The sequence below is a fragment of the Micromys minutus genome (genome assembly GCF_963924665.1).
Source record: "Micromys minutus genome assembly, chromosome: 4".
Classification (NCBI taxonomy): Eukaryota; Metazoa; Chordata; class Mammalia; order Rodentia; family Muridae; genus Micromys; species Micromys minutus.
Window position 1 is genome coordinate 73,997,346 of NC_137973.1, and position 14,805 is coordinate 74,012,150.

The window sequence follows — 14,805 nt, forward strand, 5'->3', positions numbered from 1 at the left end:
TAGCACCCCAGCTTGTGCAGTCTCTCTGCATGTGGCTGCGGTATCTGCCAGCTCATATGTGCACTAATCTTGTTTATTCAGAGAGCCTGATTTCCTTGGTGTCCTCTTTCACCTATGGCTCTTAGACGCTTTCCGACTTTTCTTCTGAGGGTTCCCTGAAGCCTGAGAGGAGGGATTTGATGGAGGTACCCTGTTTAGAGGTGAGCGTTCCCAAGTCTCTCACTCTCTGCACAATGTCTGGTTGTAGGTCTCTGCATTTTCATATGTTTCTCCATCTGCAGTAGGCTGCAGATGATGACTGAGCAAGCTATAGTAGAATGATATTACCTTTTCCCCTCTTAAAACAGTAGTAGTTGATTTTCCCCTAAGTCCTTGGGCTATCTAGTCTCCAGGTTTTGGTCACCTAAACACTGTCAGCTGTATGGGTTGCAACTCATGGGGTGGAACTTAAATCAGACATTGGTTGGTTCCTCCAGTAAATCCTTACTCAGACTTCATGCCACCACTAACTAGAGTATCTCACTGGTGAGACTCCATTGTAGATCAAAGGTTTTATGTCTGAGTCATGTTTGTGTTTTTCTTTCCCAGCAGGAAGAGAAGGCTCTGTATAGGCAATAGCTCAACTTCTCCATAGCCAATGGGTTTCGTAGGAGTTGTCTTTGGCAACGAGGCCTTGCTGCCAGTGTGTGGAGAACAACCTATGGTTGGAAGAGTCTGGGTTGTTTTGGGGACTCCTGTGGGTCCTCTTTGGCCAACAACTCAATTAGATGGAACCCAGTTTGTGTACTGGAAGCTTCATTTGGTGACAAGAGATCTCTAGTTGGACGTCTGTCTCTCACATTCTTTGACAATTTCATTTAGATCACCTTTGCATATGTGTATATGTACATGTGTATGTAGTAGATATTTTAGGAAGGCTCCTACTGTACAACTCCTCAAATGGCCCTTAATTTTATCTATCTCTCCCTGTATTTTTTTCCGTCTCAATCACCCTTTCCACTTGATCTTCTGGTTCCAGCCTCTCCCATCCATCCTTCCTCTATTCTATTTCCCTTTCCTAGGGAGATCTATTTCTCCTTACCCCACCACGGTCCTTATGGTATACCTCACCTTTGTGGTCCTATGGAAAGTAGCTTGGTTATCATTGACTTAACTGTTAACATCCACATATAAGCAAATATATACTATATTTTTCTTTCTGGATCTGGGTTGCCTCATTCACGGTGATCTTCTTTTCCAGTTCCATTTGTTTACCTCTGAATTTCATGATTTTATTTTTTTAATGGCTGAGGAATGCTTCACTATGTAAAAAAAAAAAAAAAAAAAGCACCATATTTCCATTGTCCAATTTTCTGTTGAGGGACATCTAGGCTGCTTCTGATTTCAGGCTATTGTGACTAGCACAGTGATGAACGTGGTTGAACAAGTGTCTCTGTTGTAGCATGAAGCTACCTATGGGTGTGTGCCCAAGAGTGGACCAGCTGGATTTGAGACATTCATTCCCATCTTCCTGTGGAACCACTGCGCTGATTTTCACAGTGGCGGTGCCTGTTTGCACTCCCACCTGCAATGGCTGAGTGTTCCCCTTTCTCCACACCCATGTCAGTACGATTGTCACTGATTTTACTGATCACAGTGATGGTGTAAGACGGAGTCTTGATTCGCATTTCTCCAGTGACTTTAAGAGTTTCGAAGCCACTTGAGTTTCTTCTTTTGAGAATTCTATTTAGATCTCTATTCCATTTTCAAATTAGATTACTTGGGCTTTTTGATATCTAATATTTTGAGTTCTTTATATTCTTTGGATATTAGCCCACTATCAGATAAGTATTTGGTAAAAAAATAAATCTTTTTTGTTCTGTAGGCTGCTGTCACTCTGTCTGAATAATGGCATCCCTCGTGTCCAGAAGCTTTTCAGTTTCATGAGGTCCCATTTATTAAGTGTTGATCTTAGTGCCTGTGTTAGCAATGTTCTGTTCAGAAAGTCTTTTCCGGTGCCAACGAGGTCAAGCCTATTATTCATTCTTCCTCTCTCATGTCAGTGAAAGTATTTTTAAATGTGTAATTTAGTTCAGAGGCTTTTTCTTTTCTTTCCTTTCTATCATACTTCCTTTATCTCTTTTGATGTGTTTCTCTCCATCCTTGTCTCAGTCTCTGTCTCTTTCTGTTTATCTCTGTCTCTCTTTTTGGAGCCAGGATACCCAATCAGATTACACTCAAGGTTCAGAATATTTTAAGTCCACAATTTTAGGTCTGGCCATATTCATAGCTATTTTTGTCCCCATGAGGCCCACGGGACCTACAGCAGGAATAGTCTGAGCCCTAGTCTTTAAGAAGGTGAGTGATTGACCAAACATGGAGAAAATAGAAAAAAATGAGCGTGTATCACTAGAAAACAATGCACACGCGTGCTGAAATGGACACCTGTGGGTGCTCTCATGAGGCTTTGTGCACTCTGGTTTCAGGGCATATCTGCTCATGACGTGGCAGAGAGAGCCTTTTGGCTGAAGAAGGAAGGTTACCCCGGCTTTGTTTCTGAATACCCGAGTGACACCATAAGTCATTTCATCTTTTGAAAACCCAGGTTTCATGTCTATCAATAAAATTTCTGGATAATTTGCCAGGTCCCCCTCCCCCTCCATCCTAAGAAAATAATCCTATGACTCTCATAAAAGGATGCTTTATTTGACTTTGATGTTTCATTTGGCACCTAATTCTGTACAGATGTCTTAACTCAGGGTATGTTGGTTCTTAGAGATTTAATGCATGAAATTCATCACTCCGCTAATGTCCCTTGGAGTGAAATGCTTGTCTATGTATCCACCCACCCTCACATTCATAATATATATTACATCTCTTTCATGTCCATCATGAGAAGTGCCAGTGGAGCTCAATGAAATATTACTATTGTTCCATCCATCTTCACCGACTCCGTCAGGCTGGATGAAGTAAATAAGAAACGCCATGTGCTTCCGAAACCACATCTGCCATTTTCTCAGGCATCTACGCGCCACATAGATGCACAGATGGAATCTGCTTTGGGTTTTCTTCACCCAGAGTCCGAAAAGTTTCTAACTTGAAAATAAATTGGAAATCAAACAGACAATTTGATTCTGAAATGCGAGGCTGCGTGTTCTAACCTCACCATTGTCTCTGGTAGACAGCACAGCTGGGCTTCCTTAGTCTCTTTTGTCCCTTTCCTGGTGATTGAGCAGGTGAGCTGGGGTGAGTTGGCTCTGAGGAACACAGGTTACAAGAGTTTGAATAACGGTGAGAAGGACTGAGGATCAAGCAGGCTCTGGGGACTTCTGAGGATAGAAAAGCCAGGCTTCTTTGATCTCCCACTTTATATATACTTCAGAACATTTCACATTTTCCCCCTTTTCTTTCTGTCCTTTTTTCCCCCCCTGCCAGCTGTCTGGGCAGCTCATCTTACTTCTCTATAAAGACACTACAATCTCTTTTGGAAGTCTCATTTTAGCTGAATGTGTCCAGATTTAAATAGTAAATTCACACCCAGAAAGAATTCTGCCTTGACATTTTTGCACATAAAGAACAGTGACCGAAGTGGGCAGGGGCTAGGGAAAGGACACGGGTGTCTAATCTGGGAAGTGGTTCCTAAAAGTTTGTATTGGAGACATGCCTAGGACACGGGTTGCCGTTTATAAATTGACTTGGGGTTTTTGAGAATTTTTGTTTTGCTTTGCCTGGTAACACTCTGCCAAATTGCAAAATGACTTAAACAGGAAGATGTGAACAAATCATGAGTGTATACAGATTCGTGAAAGCACACACACACACACACACACACACACACACACAATGGACATTTTATTTAATTTAGAATGCCTTCACCACTCTATAGGTCCTTTTCTAGAATATAAGTTCACCAATTTATATTTCATCGTCTCTTGGAACGTGTGTAGGAAAAGGCTTATATTGTTAAACACAGGGACGTTCTCTGTGAAAAGTTTCCTGCAGTAGTTTTCAGTTTAAAAAGTAGTATCTGAGCTCCAGAACACATGTTTAAATGAATTTCAATAATTACATGTGTATGGATGTAATATTAGAGGAAACTCTAACCATGATCTATAGGGTGTTATTTTATTTTATTTTTTATGCTGGGTCATGGCAAGACACGGTAGAATCCAAATCATCTCTCTCGTATCTTCACACTCAACCTCAAAGTCCATACTTGTGGTTTTGTGTTTAATGAGGTGATTTATCATGGTATGTCAGCCATAGAGAGTTCAGCATAAATGAATTTGGTTTCTTTTTCTAAAAAGGTATTTGTATCTATAAGTACTTTTTACAATAATCTGACATTGCCCTTAAAGGCGAACACACATTATTATGTGATTTGCATATGAAGGAACCTCCCATTACTCGTCCTTGACTGACTGTCAGCTTTGGCCACTGTACCTGGTATTCCCCAGGTCAGTCATTGTTTCCACACTGGGGCTCATTTTTCAAGGGTTAATAACATAGACCTTAACATTCACTTTGGGTTGAAACTTGGCAGCCACTATGTGCACACAGCCTTAAAGAACTGATTTTACACAAAAATGCTTTAAATTGATTTACCCTTTTCAAAGCAGAGTCCGCCAGAATAATAGCATCTGATGTCACTTCTAATGCTTTGCACTTAGTTCATGTGCAAAGCAGTTGTTTGTAGGCGGTGGCTTGGAGGTGGGCAGTGGTGGTCCACGGTAAGGAGAGAATAGTTTCCATTGAGGATTCTAAAAGGAACTTGAAAACTTTGATTCTCTCTCATACTCTTGCTATTTTCAAATTATAGGCCTTCTCTTTAATAGAAGAGAACATGTGCCTGCTATTTGAAAGGAAGCTTAAAGGTGCCGGAGTTTTGTGCTTAACTGCACAGAGTCTAGATCTTGGGAAGGACTCCTGTTAGCTCAGCATTCTTTTGAGCTGATTGAAATGGGTTAATCTGGTTGGTAGTTACTCATGGCCTTTAGTGTTTGGGTTTTATGAGCTTTACATAAAAAAAGAAAGGTCTGTCTGTGTTTCCCTGTAACACACAGTTTTGGTGCCCCATTCAAATTTGCATTTCTATTTCATATTCATTTGTGAAAAATACAAACCATTCATTCTCTTTTCTGAGTCAACAGAAATTAGAACTCCACACTCATTCTTCTTGCTTTAAAATGACTTGGATGTCAGCATATTTGTATGCTTAATGTGTACAGCTACATTCTAAAGGAAAAAAAGGTGCTGCTGGGCTCTTCCTGTACTGGAGACATCTTTTAGAGGAGGGATGAGATGAACTAATGAGGACATAACCCCATCAGATTCAAACTTTGATCAGCCTCTGGCTGGGCATGAGAGCCAGAGATTGAGACAGGAAGTTCTTGTATTTTACTCATGGCTGGGTCTTAAGTCAAGCGACAGCTAGATTCTATACTGAACAAAGATATGACTACAGAATAAGAACAGTTAGAAAATAGTAGTTATTGCAGAGTAATATAAAGAATTAGAGGCATGTGGATGGAGAAGCAGAGCTTAGCTATGCAAGGTATGAAGGCTAAGGCTCTAGCTTCGAAGTCAGTTGAGTTAGTGCTGGTGTTTCCATTCATCAGATGCATGTATAGCCTTGCACACACTGATTGCCTGTCTTTGCCAATTCTTAAGAAGGTATAAATAGTGACTATCTCTCTAGGTTCTAATAGGAATAAAGAGTATTTGCTATGTAGTAGTTGCTTAATAAAAGGTTGCTGTTATCTTGAATGTTTACATGTAAGCATTTCAAAGAACAAACTTAGGGGGACCAGAAGGCTTCTGCTAGTTAGATTATCCCCATTTGTGAAGACCCAGACCATAGCCACATATACACATACTCTTCTTGGTAACAACTACTTCATATATCTCTGTATGACTGTCACACTCAAGAAAATGACACGTTATTTGAAGTGGCCTGTGGGTGGCATTCTTCAGGCCAGTCTGAGCCTGAGGGAGACAAACAAGAAAGGCAGAAGACAGATGTCACCCATAAGACACATGGAAGGGCAGAGAGAGGCCGTAATGTGGTAATAACCAACTATTCAGAGGAGGCAGAACCACTGTGAACACCCGGACCACAGTGATGGGAGAAACAGGGGACCCTGAACCATAAACACTTGAAGAAGGGAGATAGTGACCAGCTGTGGATCTGCCTTTACCACTCACCATTAGCATTAATATTGATCTAAACATCTTGCCAGACTTGGCTTCTAGGTGCATCTACATGATTTTTTGTCTCTTATTATTAGAGGTACAGGCCCGATTTTACAGTTAATTTGAGTATGTAATCTGAAAAAGCCAAGCAAAAACCCTCAGTGTTTGAGCTGTAGATCAGAGACACCTAGAAAAAGTCCTGGCCTTTCCCCTTGAATCTCCAAAATGAGGTTTCACAAAGCTCTGTGACCTTTTTGAGAAGTGGTTTTGGAGCAGAAAATACAAGTCAGAAGATGCAAGACATAAAGCTAGGATGCTCGGTGAGCACAGAGAGCTGAAGGAAAGCCTGAAATGGGAAGGGAGTTGGAAAGCTGCTGTGGAAGCAGGAAGATGAGTTCCAAGATGAGACTGACAGGCTCAGACCCTCAGGCACATCACCCTGGTGTTTTAAGTTAAGGCAGATGGGTTCAGATACTGGAGAGCTTAGGTTAGCTTCTGATGATGACAGCTCACTAAAAGGGGACATGGTAGGGTTGGAGCAAGCAGTGTAATAGTCAACAGAATTTTATCTATATTGGGAATGCTGTTGATATGGATGGAGAGACAGATGATGAGGGGATGATCCCCATGTCTGCTTTGGGTACCTTAGCCAGTTGAATCCAGTCAGAGTATAGAAGAAAGACCCAGATTGGGACAAGATGATGGATGAATTTTGGGGATATGGCTTATGATACTCACAGGATATTCTGGTGTGTGTGTGTGTGTGTGTGTGTGTGTGTGTATGTGTGTGTGTGTGTGTGTGTGTGTGTGTGTGCATTTGCATGCATGTATATGCACATGCATGCAGGGTTCAGAGGACAACCTTCACTATCTTCCTCATGTGATGTTCACTCTTTTTGACGTGGGGGCACTTTCATTGGCTTAGAAATCTCTAGGTGGGCTCTACAAATAAGTCTCAGAGATCCGCTGGTCTCCACCTTCCCAGTGCTGCGCTTGCAAATAAGGCCATGATAAAGCTTTTAAAAAAACATGGATTCCAAGACTTGAACTTAGGTCATTGTGCTTGGAGGAGTCTGTAAATTGTAACACTTTACAGACTGTGCTTTCTCCCTAGCCCTCATGTTATTGTTATCTAGGGGAGAAAGTTATTGTAAGGTCCTGAGGTCAAAGGTAAAGTCACTGCTGGAGGTAAGGCATTCATCCACTGTTATGTGGAAGAGTCACAAGAAAATGAGAGGAAGAGTATTGTGAAGGGAACATGCTTCAGAGAAGGGTGGGAGGAGGAGGAGAAGAAGGAGAAGGGGAAGGGGAAGGAGAAGGAGAAGGAAGAAAAAGAAGAAGAGGAAGAGGAAGAAGAAGAAGAAGAAGGAGGAGGAGGAGGAGGAGGAGGAGGAGGAGGAGGAGGAGGAGAAGAAGAAGAAGAAGAAGAAGGAGGAGGAGGAGGAGGAGGAGGAGGAGGAGGAGGAGGAGGAGGAGGAGGAGGAGGAGGAGGAGGAGGAGGAGGAGGAGGAGGAGGAGAAAGAAAGAAAGAAGAAGGCGATGGAAGAGACTCCGATTGTGGTGAAGCTGAAACCAAAAGAAAATTCCCATGGAACATGTGGCAAGATTGTTAGCCTTCATGGTGTCAGTGACCTTCAGACAGGTGACCATGGAAACAAGGACAGTTTAGTAGAAGGAGGGTTTCACAGACATTCAGTTGACATGGGTGGACAAGAATCAATGCCACTCTTGTGAAAATTTAGCTAGAGATATAATGTCTGAAGGGGAGCTGGGATCATAATGGGAATAAGATACAGGAGCAGAGGAGACTTTGTTCAAGCGGTGGTTGTTGCTGGAAATGTCTGTATGATGGAAAAAGAGGCGGTAGGGAGGGGCATGAGAGCTGACAGTTAAATGAGGTTCTTGAAGGACTTGAGTCTTAAAGAAAACAGAAAAATCTCCATATATTCTCTGTGGCCTGGGACAGCCTTGTAGGTGGGGGTCAGGTGCAGTCAGAGGTGGGTACTGGCAAAGATAGGTACAGGCAGGGATGGGTACAGGCAGGGGTGGGTACAGGCAGGGATGGGTACAGGCAGGGGTGGGTACAGGCAGGGATGGGTACAGGTAGGGGTGGGTACAAGCAGGGGTGGATACAGGCAGGGGTGGGTACAGGCAGGGGTGGGTACAGGTAGGGGTGGGAACAGTGAATGGAAAGATGGAGAAAACAATCAGTTTGGTTTATTTATTTTTCTCAGAAGAAGCTAGGATCGAGCCCTCTGTTGGGAGGCTAGGCAGGGTTGAGCTTCTGTGAACACTAGAGGTTGCTCACTGCCTGGAATCCCACGAGTAGGAGAGAAACCCACTGAGAGCAGACACACCTCGGAGCCACAAAGAAGAGACACTCAGAAGATAGGAATGGGTAGGTTTACGATTGTTGTTTCAGTGCTCAGCTACTTATAATTAAGCTTGTGTCTTACGTTACCTTAGCTTTTCATGTATTCATACATATCAGAACTTTTTCTTCGGGCTTATTCCAAAGGCAAGTGTCAAGTGAGAGTCTTCATGAAGACCCCACATGAGATGGGGGCACGAGGTTGAACACCATCCTGTTAACCGAATCCTAATTCATCCTTAGTTCGGTTTTACAGCTCATGCCACACCCTATTACCAAGCATGTGTAATTTTTTTTTTTTTTAGCCAAAGTAGATTCCATTTCAAGGGATTCATTTTTTTTTCTTTGTCTTTGGAGTATTTTGGGTCACCTAAGAGCAAACGTCACTGCTGTGACACTTGTTTCCCTGACAGAAAATACATCCAAGCACAAATACCCGAAGCAAGTGGGTTTGCAGCACCTCACACTTAGAATCAGCTGCCTGTCATGTGGCCAGCATCTGGGTTAACTCCCAAAGATACAGGGGTCATTTTCCAGAAAATAAAGGCTTATCATCTGCTGCACTTCCAGCTCCAGTGGAAGGCCAAATGGGTTCAGGCTTGACAGCCCAGCAGAAATCTTTTAGTGTCTAAATGGAACTCTTGGGTTCTCGGTTAGCTCCCCCACCTCCGAGCTTGACCTGGGAGGAACTGTCAAAGCGGCCGTGGAGGAGTTGAGAAGCAGCGACAGCTCTTTTAGCAGCAGAGAATAGAAAGGTCTCAGTGAAGCCTATTGTCAGGAGACTCGCTTCGCCCTGGCTCTCCTCCAGAAGTGAGGGAGTTTGGATTCAGCCCGGGGTTGAGTAGCATTTAATCTCAAAGCGGGGACAGGAACCAAATTGTTAAGCTTATGAAGTTTAACAAGGAGGAAAAATAAGAAAGAAAAAAAAGCAATGGTAGCGAGTTAAACATGTCAGCTAAGAATGTCTGGTTTGTGACAATTGCAATAATGCATATTCTCAGATTTCCTGTATTTTAGAACACCTTTTAAAATTTTTGTCTGTAGAACATCATTCAGATTTTTTATGTATGGATGTCTGGAGATGGCGTTCTGAGCAATTTTATTATGAACATTTTGCAGATGCCGGCATCACTTTTATATATATTTATTGGCTTTGATTTGAAACTGTTTACAAATAGTTTTCCTCTAGATTCAGTTGGCATGGGACTTATCTCCGTTAGTCTTACAAATGGAGTGACCAAAGTGTAGTGGTGATCTATCGCACAAAGACTAACCCAGAACAGATGAGTGGCTGTCACATAAACATTTATGAGCTAGTGTGATGACTGTCCTCATTTGAAAGCAACCAGTATCAACTTGGCCCATGCCACAGTGGGTGTGAAAATTGCAAGGTAAAATAAAACAGATGAGACCATTTAAGTTTGAAATGGAAGAACAGCTCACCGGCAACAGCTATTCACTCTCACAGCCACTGAAATAGGGTGTTTTGTTGTGAAAACTATCAATACAGGGTGATGGATCCCCTGCTTAAAGTGCCAATATGATGCCATTCTGAACTCCAAAACGATTTCATTACGAGTGTATGGGGAACCCTTAAACATGACATTACGGTGCGCCTATAATGTAAGATAACAATGGAAAAACAATTTCAGGGTAAGTATGAGGAGACGATAACCATGCAGCTAGAAGGCCACTGGAATGTTAGATTACAATAGCGCAACATTAAAACACCGAGAAAGACGTGGTCAATTGTATTCCTTCTTCCTTAAACTGAGAAAGAATCTAGACAGCCTTTATGCTCATGAATAGTGAAGTCGTAGACTGTGTTTAGAAAGGATGAAGCTCAGCTCCAGCATATCCAATTCTTATTCTCCTTCTGAGGCACAGTCTGTCTTTTGTCCATCTCCTGGGGTTGGGTTGGAGACAGGTTTTATCTGGCCTTGTAATTTTCCTTTGTCCATACTGCCTTTGAAACTTGGCTGCAAGTTCTAAACCTCTTCGTCCACATAGCCCATAACATGGTGACATTAACCACACATGGGCTCTAACTGCAGATCAGTTAGGACAGCTGCCTGCTGCTCACGGCACCTCTTAAACTTACCCCAGTTGTCCCTGTACCTCAGTTGAAATCTCAGAAATTTATTTGAGTCTAAAAGGAGTTTTCACTTTCAACAACATGTAGAAAATTAAACTTGGGCCAGTTTATAATGTAGAGGTGTGATAGAGTTTGAACCCCTCTCATGCACGAGGCACAAGTGTCATGCTTTCCTCTAGTGAAGATGTCCCACCCGTCCCCAGCAGCTAAGCCCTCAAATTCTAGGAACCTGAGAATCTTCTTTGATATGGACATCGGTGGGGAGCAAGTTAAAAGAATTGTTTTAGGACTGTTTGCAGAAAATGTTCCCAAAACTGCAGACAATTTTCGTGCACTGTGTACAGGAGAAAAGGGCACTGGACCCACAACTGGGAAACCTCTCCATTTTAAAGGATGTCCTTTTCACCAAATTTATTAAGAAATTTATGATTCAGGATGAAGACTTCTCAAATCAGAATGGGACAGGTGGAGAAAGTATGTATGGTGAGAAGTTTGAAGATAAAATTTTTCATTATAAGCATGGTCAGGGGGGTTTGCTGGGCATGGCGAATGCAGGCCGCAATACAAATGGTTCTCAGTTCTTCCATCACAACAGTTCCAGTTCCTCGTTTGAATGGAAAACATGTGGTGTTTGGTCAAGTAATAAAAGGAGTAGGTGTGGCAAGGATGCTTGAGAATGTAGAAGTCAGTGGTGAAAGCCAGACTGTCATTGCAGAATGTGGAGAACTGAAAGAGGGGGATGACGGGAATATTCCCCAAAGATGGCCCTGGTGACAGTCATTCAGATTTCCCTGAGGATGCAGATACAGATTTAAAAGATGTAGATAAAAATTTATTATTGTCTGAAGACTTAAAAAACATTGGAAATACTTTTTCCAAGTCTCAGAACTGGGAGATGGCTATTAAAAAATATGCGAAGGTTTTCAGGTACGTGGATAGTTCCAAGGCTGTTACTGAGAAAGAAAATATATCCAGACTGCAACCTCTAGCCTTATGTTGTGTGCTAAATATTGATGCTTGTAAATTGAAGATGTCAGATTGGCAGGGTGCAATTGTCAGTTTCTTGGAGGCTCTTGAAATGGACCCTTCAAATACAAAAGCACTGTACCGAAAAAAAGGCAAGGATGGCAAGGATTAAAAGAATATGATCAAGCATTGACTGATCTTGAAAAGGAGCAGGAGATAGCCCCAGGAGATAAGGCTATCCAGGCAGAATCGCTTATAGTCAAACAAATGATAAAGGCACAGAGAACAAGAGAAGGCAGTGTATGCAAAAATGTTTGCTTAATAAAGACAAGACTTTCCTTAACTATATACATTGATTATATATTGGGCAATGTGTATTACCATCTCATGATTCCTGATGTGTTTCCCTTGATCTTTGTTATTGTTTACATAGCAGTGCTGACAAAGCTTCCTTCTTAATAAAGAATAAAGTGTTATGAAATACAAAAGAAGAAAATTAAACTTGAATAAAGACATAAATTAATAACAAGCTATTTACCCGTTAAAGGGGTGGTATATTAAACCCAAATTCTCTAAGAACATCACGTTTAGACAGCCCTGAGTTCATAATCTATCTCCTCTGCCTACTTGTGAGTGAACCTGGGCATAGTCTTTCTATCACCTTTAACACAAGGTCATTAACAGCAATTAGTTCTTATGGTTAATTGTCACAGGGTCTAGGCCATGTGAGCAGTTGATAATTATTTTCTCTTTAGACACAGAGAAGGGAAACCCTTGAGTCCCTAGTTTTGATCCCCAGTACTATTCAAAACAAAAAGCCTGTGCCACAGACAAAACAACAGGAAAAAGAATGGAGGGTGCAGGAAGGGAGAGAGAGAATGGGGTGTGACATGTGACAGTTACGTGAACGTTTCTTCCTAATCTCAGACTTTTTTCCGAGCCACTAGACTTCAGTCTAAAGAGACAGTTACTGTCCTGGTCATCTAAGGCGTGCTTCCTCAGTCTTCTCATGCGCTGTCATTCTCTGCTCTCAGCTCCGAGTAACTGCTTTACTTTGTGTTGTTTCTTCCATGGTAGCCACACATTCTGTCCTTGTGTGGTGACTATTACTGTGATCATCTGGTCCTGGGCCTCTTGCTTTTAAGCTTCTAGTCTGCATGTTGAAACCTTGAACAGTCTCTGGGATCATACAGTGATTTGTTTCCTAACTGCTGAGGATACACAGCAGTGTGCAAACATAAATGTTGTCAGAACTCCGATCCAGTTTTAAATCTATTCATCTATGCCACATTTAAAGGGCCGATCCGCTGAGATCAAACACAATTCTGTGGGTATAGAATAATAGCTTGTCTTCCTAGACACTGTCTTCTGGTAAGGGTCTTGATTTTAACTATGGTTAAAATCCAAAGCCCTAATAGTATTGCAAAACATTACTTGGCTGTTAAGAATACATTCTTGTATCACTCGGGTTTAATGGCCCCATTCACTATCATGTGGGATAATTTCCTTAAAAGTCCATCCACAGAGATGAATCATCAGGGGCCATGAACTCCTTGGAGCAGAATCCATGGTGAACATACTTTCTGCTAGCAGTGCCAAGCATTGAAGTTGATGCACAAATTATTTGGGGAGTGGATTTTAATGTAGACTACAAACCCATCCAAAGCACTTAAGGCAGTGCGATATGAGAATGTATGAAATTCAGGGCTGCAGTGTGATTTCTGGGCACACAGTCTACAGTGAACATCAACACTATAGACGACATGACAAGGAGCACTAAGGACCCATCGGGATTTCAGTCATAAAGTAAAGGATAACCGTACTACAATCCATAGACCCAAAGGAGCTAAGAAACAAGGAGGGCTCAAGACGACTACTTGAATCTCACCAAGAAGGAGAAACAGAATAGACATTGTAGTTAAATGAGGGTAGGTGATTGGATGGGAGTCAAGGTGGGGATGGAAACAGGAGGGATCTTGTCGGAGGAGGACAAGGGGGAAAAAGTGCTGCTTTGAGATACAACTGGATTTCAGGGGCCTCTCTGGGATGATCTAGAAACCTGTGGAAACTCCCAGAAATCTTTGAAGGTGACCCTGGATAAGATTCCTAGCAATGGGGTTTATGGAGTCTGAACTGGCCATCTCCTGTATCCAGGCGAGACTTCCAAAGAGGGGATGGGGACATCAACCTAACTATAAAACCTTTGGACTACAATTTGTCCTGCCTGCAAAATGTGCTGGGGTAAAGGTGATGTAAAACTTGTGGGAGTGACCAACCAATGGCTGGTCCAGCTTGAGACTCAAATCATGAGAGAAAGCCCACCCCTGAAACTGCCTGGAGGTCCAGAAACCAGAGGCTGGATAGTCCAGAGACCCATGGTAGAACGTAATTCCAATGAAAAAAAAAATCAATGAAATTATTTCTAATGCTATTCTGCTATACACATAGATTAGTTTCTAGCTCTATTATTATTATCAGCTTTACCTAACAATGGATGAAAACATATTCAGAGACCCATATCCAAACATTAGGCAGAGCTTGGGAAATCCTGTGGAAGAGAAAAAAGGATTGTAGGAACTAGAGAAATCAAGTATACCACAAGAAAACTGGCAAAATTAACCAACTTGGGTCCATAGTGGCTCACAGAGACTGAACTGCCAACCAGGGAGCCTAAATGGTACTGACCTATATGTTATGTGAAACTCCTAACACTGGGCTGTCTCTGACTGTTGACAGCCTTTGAGACCCTTTCTTCCTATTGGATTGCCTTGTCTAGTCTTACTGCAACTTGCTATACCATGCCAGATTGATATTCAACAGAGGCCTACCCTTTCTGAAGAGAATGGAGGAGTAGATGAAGGGAGGAGGGAAAGAAGGGTGGGAAGGAGGAGTTAGGAGGAGAGGAGGGAGGGGAAACTGTGGTGGAGATGTAAAAAATCAGCGAATGAATGAATAGAAGACCCACCAGGAAGGATCTGGGGAACAAACACATTTTAAAAAATATGTGTACTAAATGTTAACTTTATAGACTTTACTTCATTCATTTAATCATTAAAACAACTGCACGAATAGATATTGTCATCAATATTTTAAAAACATAAACTAGGAGAAGTTAAGAGAGTTTTCTGATGTGACCTAGGTGGGAGTGTTCAGTGTGGGCCTTGGACATCACCACATGTTCACAGTCCTTTCCTGAGTCTTC

The 14,805-nt window shown here is 42.1% G+C and overlaps 1 pseudogene across 1 annotated transcript; it reads left to right on the forward strand.

Moving 5' to 3' along the window:
* The first annotated feature begins 10,821 nt into the window (after positions 1–10,821).
* Positions 10,822–11,925, forward strand: LOC308420453 (peptidyl-prolyl cis-trans isomerase D-like; annotated as a pseudogene). Its single transcript has one exon. The product of its transcript is annotated as a peptidyl-prolyl cis-trans isomerase D-like (transcript).
* The last annotated feature ends 2,880 nt before the right edge of the window (positions 11,926–14,805 follow it).